Source organism: Mytilus trossulus, chromosome 4, assembly GCF_036588685.1.
Source record: "Mytilus trossulus isolate FHL-02 chromosome 4, PNRI_Mtr1.1.1.hap1, whole genome shotgun sequence".
In the NCBI taxonomy this organism is placed as follows: Eukaryota; Metazoa; Mollusca; class Bivalvia; order Mytilida; family Mytilidae; genus Mytilus; species Mytilus trossulus.
In genome coordinates, this window is record NC_086376.1 from 52,329,711 (window position 1) to 52,343,358 (window position 13,648).

At 29.5% G+C, this 13,648-nt stretch overlaps 1 long non-coding RNA gene across 1 annotated transcript; it reads right to left on the reverse strand.

Moving 5' to 3' along the window:
* Positions 1–10,316: 10,316 nt before the first annotated feature.
* Positions 10,317–13,322, reverse strand: LOC134713994 (uncharacterized). Its single transcript, XR_010106457.1, has 3 exons — positions 13,209–13,322; positions 12,458–12,535; positions 10,317–10,985 (listed from the first exon to the last, which is right to left on the reverse strand). It is a non-coding gene; the product is annotated as an uncharacterized LOC134713994 (long non-coding RNA).
* Between the last annotated feature and the right edge of the window lie 326 nt (positions 13,323–13,648).

Here is a 13,648-nt window from a genome sequence, read left to right on the forward strand (position 1 = left end):
AACTACTGTGTTATAGTAGTTTCAGGGTAAATTACCACCCATAATTCTGAAATCCTCATAAAGCAGTAGTCCGGTGCCAACTTCTTTTACGAATTATTCATGCATGATGCGTTACAGTAAATAATGTCCTTGGCAAGAATGGTAAGAATGATTTTTGCCACGGTGCTCTCTCCATACACAAAACATGTATAGTTGCCGTTTCATATTCAGTATGTAGGAATGGACACCTCTCAACCCCAACTTGTCCTAATCCTAATTTAAAAAAAAAAAGAATTATAAAAAAGGTCAATCCGTCCCTCGCTCCTGATTTTATTTACTATTTTTTTTATTTTTTTTTCAAACCTTATATTGATAAATTTAAGAAGTAAGATTGAGGTGAAACTTGAATATGTTTTTGAAAGATCTCAAAGTTCAAGCCATGACAAGCACACAACAATAAGCACTGTAAAACTCAGTTTGAAAGAAATCTTTCTATGACAATAACATAAAAAAAAATAAAGCAATATTCTTGATTTATTGTACTACGGGTTTTATTTACGATGATTTAAAAAACAAAACAACAAAAAACCGCTTTTTAAAATTTCGCGCATATTCATACTTTATATTTTCTTGTTTTTGATTGGTTGGATAACACAGAATATGCTAATGAGGTAAAAACACCTCAAAGGACCTCCTTTGTGCACAAAGGAGCACTAAGGACCCCAAAGAAGTTTGTTAAGAGCACAAAGGACCTGAAATTCCCTACAAAGAATAAAATTAACGTAATTCCTGAAGAAAAATGATAAAAAAAATAATTAATTTCAATAAAAATTGTGATTTTAATAATGTACGATTTGGTGTTGTCCTACATCATATCCGGGCTATGCGATAGCTCATGTATATGAAATTTTTAACTAGTTATAATATTATATAAACAGAGACTATATGTCTCTGATTATAATGATAACGTCAATTAGTATGCTTAATATTTTTTTGTTGTAATAAAAATACTTTACCCAAACTACGAAAATTATGTAAGTATTAGCGAGCACAAAGGACCACAAAGTAGTTTGATAAGTGCACAAAGGAACTGAAATTATTTATGAACTGGGGGAAAGTGATTGCCAACGAAGAAATAGTTATTTTTTCACAAAAAAAACCCCGTCTCGAGTAAAATTGGAATTAAAGTTGAAGATTTGAGAACCGTGTTCTGTAATCGGTACGGATGTATTGAAAAATATTGAGAAAACACAAACATATGATATAAATACAGACTGGACATGAAACCGAAAATAAATAAATAAAGCAAACACTGTTTGTCAAGATTTATATCCATTTGAAAATTTAAAAAAAAATTGCGACAAGTTTAGGATCGGTCTCTAAAAACACCGCAAAGTTTCGGAGCTCATTACCGTTGATAAATGAAAATGTATTAACTTTCAATCATGCAGAGGATGGTGTCTTCCTCGAATGCCAACATTTTATATGTTACCTATTCCTTGAATGCCAACAAAAATATTTCAATAGATGTTTGTATAAGAACAATAGGTGTTTTTATAACTATTTAAATGATTTTATAAGTATTAAACTGTAAAACTTAATTAGAGAACTTGATAAAATTGCAACATTTAATCACTTTTTGATAAGAAAATATAGAAGATTTTGGGGTTAAAAGTATCATGAATTCTATAGATTTAAGAAAATAAAAATATTTTTATTACTTTTTATTAAAATAAATATTTTGGGAACGGAAATATTTCTTAACATAAGACATATTTAAAAAAAGAAAAGAAAAAATTCTAGTAAAATACAATTATTTCAAACTAAAAAAAGGATATTAGAGATTTTATCATCTAAATCCATATCATATTGAATATTTAATTAGTAAATATAAACTTTATTATTTTTTTTGATTGAACAATAATTTGTTAAATTTTACACTTGTAATAGACTGTTAAATTAAAATGGCTTGTTAAGAATATTCAACAATAATCACATTTGAAGATTTAAAGTGCTTTTTTCAATCTGCTCATATGTTTACTTTAATATGTTATATGTATTGTTTTCTGTGTTCTCTGTCTGCAAACAAAATTTAATTCAAAGGGTTCTTCTTTTTATGCTATGAAAAAAGTATGAGAATATACAAAGTTCTGAGAAATTCCATCAAATAAAATAGGAGAAAATTACAGCACACAAAACTATAGAAATGTTGAAAAAAGCATCAAAGTCCAAAGACTAAGTGATGCAACAATTTCAAAGTTTAGAGAAGAGCATAATGGTTCAAGCAGTTGAATGAATTTTCAACATTTTTACAAACATGAAAGTCAACGTGATTTAACTACCTGAAATTTACCTTTCTGTTTAATAAGAATGATTGTTTTGAAAAGCATCCACTTTTGTTGTGATAACTATTGCACCTATTCCTCGAATGCCAACATGATTTTACAGGTAAATTGTCGGTAGATCAAAGGATGTTGGCATTCAAGGAATAAACCCAGAGGATATATCATTTATTGGCAAAATGAAGCCATTTAAGCCTCGTTGATATTTTGTTTTCGTAACAATTATTTATTAATTATTGATATTTATTGAATAAAGGAGTAGGTCCGGTAAGGAATCATTTTGGCCTCAAATTTCAGTTTCATCTGACGAAGGATTTGGACCACTTTCTCAACACTTAAGTATCTTTTTCACTTGATTCAATTAGATTCAATTAGTTTATGTTCAAGATTTTAACTGATTAAGTCATTAAAAACGATCCGATTGAAGCTCAAATATGAAAAATCTCTCAAATATGCAAAAAAACGTCACTTTTGAGATGGTTTTTGGCAAAAATGAAAGTGGCCGCATCCGTGTTCATCCACAACCTTTATATGTTATGTATTATCATAAAATACAACTAACATTGCAATATTATGGATGAACACGAATGCGACCACTATCATTTTACACGTAAACCGTCTAAAATTTAACTTAAATGATAGATTTCAGTAAGTTAGCATGACTTACTGGTGCTACAACCCGATACATGTGCATTGTATTGCCAAAAACGGCCCATATTTATGTAGCAGAAGCATTCAACTGTCCAATAAAAAACTAAAAGTTTACATTTTAACAATTTTGACAAACTGTTATATTTTGGGCCAAAAGGGGCCTTACCGGACCTACTCCTTTTCATTACAAAGTTGCTTCACAAATTAAACTTCAAGAAAAAACTGAATTGTGATTTTTTTCTCCTGTGACTTTTTTCTGTGACTTTCTGTCCATTACTGTTGTGTGCTAAATAAAATATGATACAACAGAGTGTGTATTGAAATTTCTTGAAAAATACGAATTGAAAAAATCAACCCAATTTCCTACCTAGAGAGTAAATCACATACTGTTCCCTTTGTGGCTTAGAAACGTTTTCTTTAAAGTACAAAATATGTAGTTTGAGACTCACCAAGTAAGAACATTTCGGTACATACTTTATTTTTGTGTAGAATAAAACTTTATATAACAAAGTGTGTATTGAATTTAATTTCATAAAATACGAATTGACAAATCCAAATTAATTACCTACCTTTAGAATAATGGTCATACCGTTTTCTTTGTGCCTTTAAACAAGTTTTCGTCATAGCAATAAATACTACCATACATAAAAAAAACTGATGATGAAATATGAGACCAGCTGAGAAAAAAAACAACAAAGTATCGGTATCCTTACATGATTTTCGTAGTTTTGGTAAAGTCTCTTGTCTTAAATTTTTTTTATAACAACAAAGTAATTGAGGTTTTTATCAGTTATACTATATTATGACTACTAGTATTTAAAAAGTTACATACATAAGCTGTCACATAGCCCGAATATAAAGTCGGTTCCAAACCGATACCGGTGACTATACAAAATCGTATATTATAAAAATCGCAATTTTTTATTGAAATTAATTATTTTTTTTAACATTTTTCTTCAGGAATTAAAATCATTTTATGCTTTAAAGGGAATTTCATGTCCTTTGTGCTCTTAACAAACTTCTTTGGGGTCCTTTGTGCTCCTTTGTGCACAAAGGAGGTCCTTTGCGGTGTTTTTAGAGACCCGTATTAATGTGAAAAATAAATAAATCACCTTTGATGGTATTTTATGAAAACACTATTTGATCAAAATAAACGAAAAAATCGGAAAAATAGTATCATTTTAACGGGATAACAATCGGGAGTAGAATAACACTATAAAATTGCATATATTATCGTAAATTTCTAAGTTTTATGAAAATAAAATGGTGGGCCACACCGGTTCTACAGCATTGAAAGAGGGGAAGCTGAATGGACCGAATTTAAATAGGTCTGCATTGGATTATTATCATCATCTCAGGACATTATAGTATAAACAAATCGGTGAAACTAGTTAGATGTATCTTTTGAATATACTTATACATGCTTTAGCTGTGAAAGCAATTGACATAAACGAGAAAACAAATCTGTAAGCGTATCGTCTCTCTTTACAACAATGGCGAAATTTTCTCATCTCGATCCTCCTTCATCCCAGGTCACATCATAATCCCAAGCACTTCCGGTGGCCAAGTGATTTCATTGGCCGTTATATAGACTCTAATACGAGTTGCCAATCTCTTGTATTATATGTCTCTGTATAGATGTATATAATAATTGACCAATGTGGACCTTATTTTCACAATTCCATAGATTGCTTTATATACTCTACAACACTAGACAAAATATCTTTATTGGGATCTAGAATAGTTTTAAGTTTAGAGTTTGAGTCAAGCTGGTTAAAACAGAGACATATATACATCTCTGGTTAAAATTAGGATAATGGGTTTTAATTGCATTTATAAGGGAATGTCTTACATTACTGTTAATTTGGCAATGAAGGAAAAAGTGTTCCTCATCATCTAAAATTTTACAAACTTTGCAGTCTGTGTTCTCTTTGAATTTTTTTATAACGACCTAATTCAATTTCCAAATTATGATCACTTACACGTAATTTTGTTAAACGCTGACGACTATTAAAATTGTTTAGATTGTGCAGGTAGTCCTCAAATTTAATTTCATTTTTAAGTTTACTATAAAGATAAAGTTTTGAACTGTTATCAATATTTGAAAGTTTTTACCGGTACTATAATATACATTCAGAGACTGTCTGTATTAGAATCATATTCAAAAGTTTAAACAGTGTGGTCCTGGCCATTGATTGACGACCTAAATTATCCCATTGACTGGGACCGATTAGGTGAACGTTTGTCGGTAACAATCACTGCTCACTATGTACTTGTTAAAGACACTGAATCTGTGGGGTCTCCAAAGGTTCTCAACACCTAAATAAAGCAATTCGAAAAACGAATCCGGAATAATACGATGTGTTGATTTATATTAATAATATAAATCAAAACATAAAGGTTATTCTTAAATAATTTTTCGAATTATTTTATTATTAAAGGCGTTAAGAACCTTTGGTGACCCCACAGTTTAAATTCTATAATAAGTAAGAAGTGAGCAATTGTCGTTACAGACAAACGTTCACCTAATCTGTCCCAGTCAATGGGATAATTTAGGTTGTCAATCAATGGCCAGGACCACACTGTTTTGAATATGATTCTATGTCTAATTTTTTCTGAAATATTTACTATCTAAGGGGTCATACCAATTGCCTATCTATACTACTAGACGAGAAGACCTCATTTTGTGTGTCGCCTCTCTTCTTTCCACGATAAATTAATCATGCTTTTAAGCCCGGGATTTCGGGATCAAAACACCTCCAACCACCCCTTAAATTAGCCGGAGTCAAAAACATGATCAGATGGTCTACATTTTTAGCTCATCTGGCCTAAAGGGCCAAGTGAGCTTTTCCGATCACTTGGCGTCGTCCGTCGTCGTCCGTCGTCGTTCACTTTTACAAAAACTTGGCCACAATCATCATTGGGGTATCTAGTTTATAAAATGTGTCCGGTGACCCGGCCAACCAACCAAGATGGCCGCCACGGCTCAAAATAGAACATAGGGGTAAAATGCAGTTTTTGGCTTATAACTCAAAAACCAAAGCATTTAGAGCAAATCTTACATGGAGAAAAATTGTTATCCTGGTCAACATCTATCTGCCCTGAAATTTTCAGATAAATCGGACAACCCAATGTTGGGTTGCTGCACTTGAATTTGTAATTTTAAGAAAATTTTGCTGTTTTTGGTTATTATCTTGAATATTATTATAGATAGAGATAGACTGGATATAGCAATAATGTTCAGCAAAGTAAGATTTACAAATAAGTAAACATGACCGAAATGGTCAATTGACCCCCTTAGGAGTTATTGTCCTTTAGTCAATTTTTAACAATTTCCCACTGAAACTACTGGGCTAAGTTCATTTTAGATAGAGATAATTGTAAGAAGCAAGAATGTTCAGTAAAGTAAGATGTACAAACACATCACCATCATCAAAACACAATTTTGTGATGAATCCATCTGCGTCCTTTGTTTAATATTCACATAGACCAAGGTGAGCGACACCGGCTCTTCAGAGCCTCTAGTTAAGAAAATCCAATTTGACATGGATTAATCACTGATTCTTTTACCAAAAATTGATCTAGTCTGTTATTCAAAACAGAGTTAAACAATTTACCAACACAGGAATTAATGGCAATGCCACGATGGATTACGATGATTATCTGTTTTACTTGGATCACCAGACTTAAAAACACCAGATAAATAAACTGATGACCCATACATTGGATATATACCAGGTTTTGAGTTTAGATAGTGATTCAAATATTTCTTTAGTAGAGAATCTATAATCTAATTCACAGAAAGTTTTAATTTTTCCATATTTTCTATTTTATAATTAATTTCTTTAATTCTTGTCTCACTTATTGAAGGAGATTTATTCAAATCTGAAAAATGATTAAACCAGACTTCTGGTTCTACTGACTTTCCTTTACTATCATCTGTAGACTCCTTTGAAGAATTGATAAGTTTCCAGTATTGTTTTGGATCAGAATCTCTTAAATTGTCAAGGCTATTCAGGATGGACTGTTTAAATGTACGCATTTTATATTTACGCAATTGATTATATTCTCTGTAGCATTTATAATATGAACCTCTGACAAAAGGATCATATGAAAATTTTGACAATAATTCTCCTTTAGATACTAGAATTTTCCTCTTAAGAGAAAGAACAATAACATAATCTACAACACTAGATCCTGTGGGTTTATGGCATGTAAATTTACCATACAAATCTCCCAATACTCCTCCATTTAAAATTCTCATTTTTGTAGATATACATAAATCTAATAACTGTTTACCTCTAACATCAACCTTACTATCATAACTATGTCTTACATCTTGAACAGTATCACAATCATAATCATTTTATATAGGTAAATGAGTATCATAAACATCATTTTGTATAAAATCTGGCTCAGATCCTGACCTAGCATTCAAATCACCACATAATATAATATCTCCTAACGGTTTATAAGTGCATGTCATATCCCTTTCAATACTGTCCAATACATCATCATCAGACTGATGCAAATAACTTGACATACTTGGAATTATATAGGCTAGACATAGATATATATGATTTGTTAGATTAAAAAAGTTCTTATTCAGTTTAATCCATTGATAATCTTTACTGGTATTTTGTAAAATGTTTAAGCATGGACGGATAATATTCTTTATTCGTATACCAAGGCCCCCAGAAAATCTTGAATTTGAGGACTGTACTCTACACTGCATGAAATGATGCATTTAATATAAAATTAAATGCATATATTATGCATATTAAATTTCAAATTACAAAAAATATTATGCATTTACTTCGCTGGAAAATTTCTAATTTAATATAGATTTAAACTAAATTTAATATTGCAAATAAATTCCCAAATTTCAACCTAGTTTAAAGGTATTTTAAAATCTAAATAAATTTCAAATTTAAAAAATTTAAATATAAAATAAATTTGAATAAATTTGTAATTTAAAGATTTTTTTATGTATATTAAATTTGATCAAATTTCAGATTTAAAGAAATTTTAATATAAATTAAATTTGAATAAATTTCAAATTTAGAGAAGTTTAAATATGATTTAAATTTGAATAAATTTCAGATTTAAAGATCATTGAACGTAAATTAAATTTGAATAAATTTCAAATTTAAATATGAACTAAATTTGAATAATTATGTAATTTAATTTCATGTAAATTCAAATAAATTTCTTGTTTTTGACTTATTTAAATTAGAACTTCCATCAAATTTAATGCAATTTAAAGTCAATATAATCCTGTATAACTGATGTACTTACAAAACAATAGTGCAGAAAAGGAAGAATTTTTCCCTCTGCTTTTTTTTTGGAAAAGGGATGTAGGGGATTTTTTTTTAATTTAACCCAAATATCTGGTTTAGAAATATCTAATTAAGCATAAAACGAAAATTAGGAAAAACAGGAAGTGTCAATAATTATAACTGTGTAGCTACTGAACAAATAAAATTGATCCTCCAACTTTTCTGATCCATATCTACAAAGTATAAGACTTAAAGGGCATGGATTGCTGATCTGTTTATTTACAGTAGAATAATATTTGTGGTTTCAAATGGCAATGTGCAAATGTATAATTTGTCAGTAACATTGAAGACTGTCATTCATTTGCAAAGCTCAATACCATTTTGTAAGTATGCTTTTACCTATATGTAAAGAATGGCACTGCATCTGAATGTGTATAAGAACTTGAAGGGTTAGAATCTAAGACATACAAAAAACACAAACACAACAATTTCCAGCATTTTCTAATTGTCATCCTGTCTTGGGCCTAGTTATTTTCATGTCTTCTCATCAGGTCAGAATAATAAAAAATCATTTTGAATTATCTCCCTTTGTATATACTTCAATAAAAGAAACTAAGTATCTTACAAATTAATTTTATTCAGATACTGACAAATAAGAGTTGTTTTGATGATAAATTAAATAAAATGTCAAATGTTTGAAATACAATTTTACTATCAAACAATTAAAAAAAAACATTTTTTGTTTAAATAAGTCCAGTTCTACATCGAAGAACCTCATCAAATTCAAACTAATCAATAAAATAATGGTAAGTGACAAATCAAAATGCTTACTTGTATAGATGATTTAAGAATCATAACAATAGGGTTATAACAAATAGCAAACATAGCCACCTTAAAATTTCAAGTTTGGCATCATAAAAAGATAAATAATAATAATGTCCCTTGCTAGCATTATTTGTCAATTTTAAAAACTTCAAAAAGCAAAAAACATTACGTTATTTACATAATTAACATAATTGCTAAATTCAAAAACAATCCTGCTGCTGGAACATTTTAATTAAAATGGTATGAGATTTCATTCCAAGTGCTGTATGCAAGAATAAAAATAATAAGGTGTAATGTTATATTTCAAATATGTACAATTAAATAAAATAGCACACAAATAAACTTTTATTAACAAAATTATGTAATGTCAATCAAAAATTTATCAATATTGAATGAACTTGAACAATTGAAGAAAATAATAAGTTTATAGGTTTAAAAATATATTTGGTGTATTAACTGTTTCCTGATTAGTTAAAAGTATCAGTTTTATTTTCAATGTTTACATTTTATGGTGACACATCCACTCTGATGTTGTGTATTAACACGTCAACACATGTGTACATTGTTATTGTTAATATAAATAATATAAAAAGTTCTTTGAGCCTTATTTTTGATTGAAATTGATTGATAATGAATGGCAGTAACTTATTTTGCTTTTATTGAACCATAAAATTCACATTTTACATAATCCTCTTCGCAGATGATTTAATGTGAAAATACAAATAGTTATCTCCCTTTGACCAAGCGATTATAAATAATATGGTGAAATCTTACAGGAAAAAAGTGACAGCAAATACTAGACACTGAAATGAGCCACACTCAAATTATTATTCAGCATTTTAATGTGAAAATATAAAAAGTTATCTCCCTTTGGCCAAGCCATTATAAATAATATGGTAAAATCATCACAAAAATTGACAGCAAATACTAGACACTGAAATGAGCCACACTCAAATTATTATTCAGCATTTTAATGTGAAAATATGAAAAGTTATCTCCCTTTGGCCAAGCCATTATAAATAATATGGTAAAATCATCACAAAAATTGACAGCAAATACTAGACACTGAAATGAGCCACACTCAAATTATTATTCAGCATTTTAATGTGAAAATATAAAAAGTTATCTCCCTTTGGCCAAGCCATTATAAATAATATGGTAAAATCATCACAAAAATTGACAGCAAATACTAGAAACTGAAATGTCTATTAATTTTATTAACCAGTAAATTTAAAGGCAACAGAAAGTTTAAGTAAAAAGAAATATGTAGCTTAACCAAACATAATACCATAATCTGATGTCACCGATATGCTGCACTTGTAAATAATTTTAATAGTAAAATGCAAATGTTGAAATTAAAGAGCAATAATTCATCTGTTTTACTTTAAAAAATAATCGATTTCAATAAACCAAACCCCTCCATTTGACTTATTTTCAGAGGTTCCCCGCAAAGTGAAGATTGTCAACTATAATTCAAAAGTAAACATGAAGGTATTTTTGTTCTTGCAAATTCCAAAAGTGTACCTTTGAATTGGCCCTTTTTTAAATTCAAAGAAATTTTCATTGACATCTCTCAATTTTTTTGTCATATGCCCTAAAGGAAAAAAACCATGCAAGTTCTGAACATTTCTTGTGACAAGGCCTCTCTGATTCACTTAGACCTCAGCTTTTGTCCTTGTGCATTCAGCTGTCTCTAGTATTTACAGTCTAGTAAATGACTTTAGTCTAACCATGTAAGATTTAAAATCTTGTGACAGTCAAATCTGAGGTTTTGTGTTCAGGCGAGTTTATTTACAGAATCACTGTCCCCACTTGACATTTAATCAATTTTCATGGCCTGTCTTAAATTGTCCTCTTCAGATACTAGCAGTTTCTTGGCTTAAAGGACCTTAGCTCTATTTTGTAGATTCTGTAATAAAGTAATTAAAAAATGTTTAGTTTTATTAAATTGACTAGTGATATCTATGTGACAAAAGAAATAATATTCTGCATGCAATTATTCTATCTTAATGCAGTTGTAATCGAATCATATACAATTGTATTTAAAAAATATTCTAATGTCAGAGTGACCCAAAAATATCTTGTGGAATAACTCTATTAAAAGAATAGTTAGAAGTTGTGATAAATTTTGTATTTTCAATGGACCATGAAATTGGTGTCAAAACCATTAATCTATCATTAGAAAGATTATAACATAAGGCACATGTGTATCTATTTTTGAGTTGATTGGTCATTAACTTCATTAACAACTATCCTGACCAGAACAGATATAAAGATGAACAAAAAAAGGCATGAATCATTAAACATAAAACCCTTCTACTATTGTTGGCTGACACTGAAATGAGCCACACTCAAATTATTATTCAGCATTTTATTAACCAGTAAAGGCAACAGAAAGTTTAAGTAAAAAGAAATATGTAGCTTAACCAAACACAATACCATAATCTGATGTCACCGATATGCTGCACTTGTAAATAATTTTAATAGTAAAATGCAAATGTTGAAATTAAAGAGCAATAATTTATTACACCTATTACACATTGTGATTTATTCATCAACATTAAAACATTTATTGATTTGTATCAGTTTATATTTAAAAACTCCTACTTTCATTGTTTGGTCTTAATGTGTACAATATAATATACAACTTTTATCATTTGATGTGTGATCCCCTGAGGGGTTCAGACTTATATTTTAGTGAGTGTTTGATGTGTCTTTGGGCACACTATGGAGGTCTAAAATTATGTAACACTCCCTTTTCCCCTTGGGAGATTGTTATTGGAATAACTCATTATTGAGTTTGTTGTCTTTATCAATTTCAATATAAATCACAAGATTAGGTACAGCAATTTTGTTTTCTTTTGACATATGAGAAGTATTTGTAAATAGTACAATCAGCTGTATACAATATAACCAACAACAAAAATCAGAAACTGGATTACTGCCCCTTCAACTTAACCTTATATGTATTTATTATTTGATTTATAAAGTAATATTTAATCAATAGTAATTTATGTGAAAAATTTCAAACAAGATTTAAAGTCAGTCATTGTTTCATTTGGCTTATTGTACTAAATACACAATTTTTTTTTTTTTTGTTGTATTTTTTTCCTGCAATTTTTTTGTGACACTTAATAGTAAAAAGAGTATGAATTCAATCCCCCATGACTCTATTCGTGCTATTTGTTAGATGTCTGTACTCTCATTTGCAACCACACTTCATCACCTTATAAATTTATTTTTGCAGGCCTCAACTAACAGTATTTTCCATAAAATATATAAACAATAACAAGCTAGTACAATCATGACAATGAGACTATTAATTTATCCCAAGACTTGGTCTAATCAATGTCAAATTGATGTAATTACTAAATAGCTTACTTCAAAATAGAACCAGCTGCTGTTTTACATGCCCAGACTAGATTGTGTATGCCTATAAGCATCACGAACAGCTGCTAACTGCAAAATAAAACAGAAAAATTCCTTAACTAAATGTGCATTGCCAGGAGATAATTAGTTGAATTTAAAAAATTTCAAGCAAGTCTAGTATATATCATGAACATTGCATATTATATTTGTTAAACTTAGTCTAAGCAAATGAAAGGGTGTACAGGTTTCGCAATACTTAATATATATATATTATAGAAATAGACCGGCAGATGTGGTGTGAGTGCCAATAAGACAACTCTCCATCCAAATGACAATTTATAAAATTAAACAATTATAGGTCAATGTACGGCCTTCAACATGGAGCCTTGGCTCACACCGAACAAAAGGCTATAATGGGCCCCACAAATTAATTACAATGTTTAGCTCTATGAAACTTTATGATTACATGTATATGTATATATATTCTGACAGACATTTCAACATACATGTACATATAAGGTACATTTATAGATTTTAACAAGACTAAGCAAGTACATGTATATAAGCTGATAACACTAAAAAGGCAAACATGTACCTCTGCATAATGTGTATTTTATCAAAGACAACGGCACGTCTCTATTTGAATGACATGACACATTTGACATGACTATGTACATTTATATCTTTTGAAAGATTTTTAAAAATCATAAATTCAGAAAAATGTAGACAATATATATATTACACATGATATACAATATAATACCTTTACATGGAAGGAGCATGGATGGCTGTTGTATTCCCTTATCTTTGAGCACCTGTTTCTGCGTGCAAATCGATTCTCTGTAACTATTGATGCAATTCTTCAATTTTTTCACCTTGATCCGTCAAGATTTCTGTTGGGGAATCCATCATCTTCTGTATTAGCTAAGTAAAATTAAAACTCTTTTAGAGAATGTAAATATTCATCATGATGTTCATACAAATATGATAGTAAGTTGAAATTCTGTTATGACCTTAAGCTTATGCATTTTAAACTTGAGTCACTGAACTGTAGTACTATGTACATAAACAGCATGTACATGTACAGGTTTGAAATGTTTGCAAAAATTTACTCAATAGTCATAATATAAATGAAGGAAGTATGGTGACCAAAATGTATGTATCATTTGTATGGCTAGTAATTGCATCGACATCAGTTTGTCA